This window comes from Armigeres subalbatus, unplaced genomic scaffold (genome assembly GCF_024139115.2).
Source record: "Armigeres subalbatus isolate Guangzhou_Male unplaced genomic scaffold, GZ_Asu_2 Contig857, whole genome shotgun sequence".
NCBI classification, from domain to species: domain Eukaryota; kingdom Metazoa; phylum Arthropoda; class Insecta; order Diptera; family Culicidae; genus Armigeres; species Armigeres subalbatus.
The window spans coordinates 127,285-130,029 of record NW_026943653.1 but is presented as its reverse complement, the minus strand read 5'-3'; positions in this window follow the sequence as shown (position 1 = coordinate 130,029).

Genomic DNA, 2,745 nt, shown 5'->3' with positions numbered 1-2,745 from the left:
TAACTGCAAGCCCAACAAACATTGGAATCTGATTAATTATTTTAGAGCGTCTTAGGGGAAATGCTACAAGGTTAAAAGACTATTATTCTTCCATATACTTCCACTATTCACTTTTTATGTATCAACAAACAGATACGTATTTCGTTTCCTACTTGGAAACTTCTTCAGTGTTTTGTTATCGACTGAAGAAAAACATTGCTCGGCTCGTTGCAAGTACATAAATGGAAGAATAATAGTCTTTTAACATTTTAACATTGGAAGCTGATTAAGCGCTTATTCATCCAAAAAACCCTGATAAATCCACCTAGCGGTGATGATGCCTTTCTCGATTCAATGGATTTGACTTGGTATGATACATAGGGTAAAGTGTCCAATAGTGGACCCCCAACCAATAGTGGACCCTCCAGCCATTTTTTCATTATTACAGCACAATTGAAACATTTTGCTATGAAATTTCATCGGGAGATCCTACCTTACAGTCCTATGATTTGATTACATGCATTGAAAATGCTATGGGAAGTAAAATTAGATGATTTTTTACAATTCTATAAAAATAAACACGAAAGTGTTCATTATAGGAATATTTTGGGGGGTCCATAATAGGAAAGAAGAACGTCCCGAAACGAAACATGAAAATCAAATGAAGTGTCGACTATAGGGAAGTAATTTCCTATTATGGACCCCCAGGGGGTCTACTATAGGGCAAGTTTAGTCCGACTTTACAATGTTAATTTCAAAGAATATCGTCGAGTATTTGATTGTTTTATGTATGTATCGTGAAGAGCAGATGCAGAGCTTGATATTAGATATCATGCCAAATTTATATTTTGAAAATTTCCACTCCTTATGCCAGGAAGAGCAAAATTTCGCTACTAGGGGGTCCACTATTGGGCATTTTACCCTTTCAAAATAATTGCCCATTTTCTTCATAACTTTTAAATGCAATGACCGATCGCAAACAAATTCAATAGTAATCAACTAGAGTTTATCCTCCGTCGAATGCAACTTGTTGCGAGAAAATCGGTTGAGAATTACTACATAGATAATGTTTTTGTTTTTCGTGTGCACACACACATACGCACATATACACACACGGACAGACAGACATTTCTTCAGCTCGACGAGCTGAGCCGATTGGTATATAACATCATGGGTCTTCGACACTTCTATAAAAAGTTGGATTTTGGAGTGAAATGATAGCCTTTCGGTACAACTATGTTGTAAAGAGAAAGGCAAAAAGTCTTCTTTAGCTTAAAAAAGAGCTTATTCAGCTTAAATTGCTTGTTGGGAGGTTTCTAAACCGAGTTAGCATTTTGCATTCGCATATCATGAGGCTAACACGATGATACTTTTATGGCCAGGGAAGTCGAGACAATTTCCAAACCGAAAATCGCCTAAAGCAGGAATCGAACCCAGTCACCTTCAGTATGATCTTGTTTTTTTGTTGCCACGCATCTTACCGAACGGCTGAGGAAGGCCCCAGCATACAAACATCGTATACCCATATGAAGAAAATGATGATAAACGATGAAAACCGAATCAATTGATTTAAAAAAAAGTGCGTTTTTGCACAATTGTATATACAATATAAATTATACATGGTTACGTGAATATAAAAGAAGACTTGTTTGAATCAATCAATTACCTCTGTGCATCATGCGGTGAAAATTGATTGTTCATGCAGAGGCATTGATCTCTGGCTGACACTTGCCTCTTCCTTCATTACTTTTCTCCTCTTCACAGTGTGTGTGTTTTATCTATTTGATTTGATCATTGCCTTTCCTTCCGTTTCATTGTTCGTCAATTAGACGGCTATATGGTTTATGATTGAATAATCAGCTTTTAACGCAACATGGGGCGATTGAACATTCAATGAGTACTAAACGTGTAACTGCACATTTGTGACTTGATTATGCAACAGAAATGTTACAGTTTCGCATTTAAGCTTTCAACAGGTAGGTAGGTACTCCCATAATTATAAATTATAAGTAGGAAGAAATCCTATCTCATCAGTATGCTAGCTATCGTGTTAAGGCAAACCCCACGGAAATAGCTAGTTTATGCTACAGTCTATTTTTCAATACTGTTTCCATTGGTATTGGAGTCGCTGTCTATGTTCCATGTCATCGTAACCATAAAAGGAATAATGAAGAAATAATTTGCCTTTTTTATGTGCTATGAAGATTAATTACTTAAATCATGGAATTTTAGGATCATTTCTAAGCTACGAAATACTTAACATGTTGTGAAAAATAACATGTTTGCTTTATATACTTGCAAAACATTCTTCAAGCATGTTATTTCTATCCCACGTATCGTCCCCATCAAAATATCATTCAAATCTTCTCGAATAGTGCCTCTCCGTCCTAAAACCTACCAACCTACCAAATCAGCGAAAACCATATGCTGAAGAGCTTCTTCAGCCCGACCCAATTAACGCAAGTTGAGAGGAAATTAACCCCGAAAAAATAAAACTGGCTAGCTCAAGTGCTCCTATAGATAGAAATAAAGCCACACGCAACACCAACGAAAGGAAAGGTGATGATGCCAATGTGGAGGAAGCTCGAATCCAACTTGTTGCCTTAGGAGTTTATTTTGGGCATCAGGTTGTTCCAGTACGCTCGCGTACACATGGGCGCAGCTACGAAAGGCACGCGGGCACACTATGTCATTGGGGGTGGCAAAAAAAAACTTTGTGAATCAATTTGGTCTATCTTGGACAGTTGAGTTAGATTTTTAAAGAAT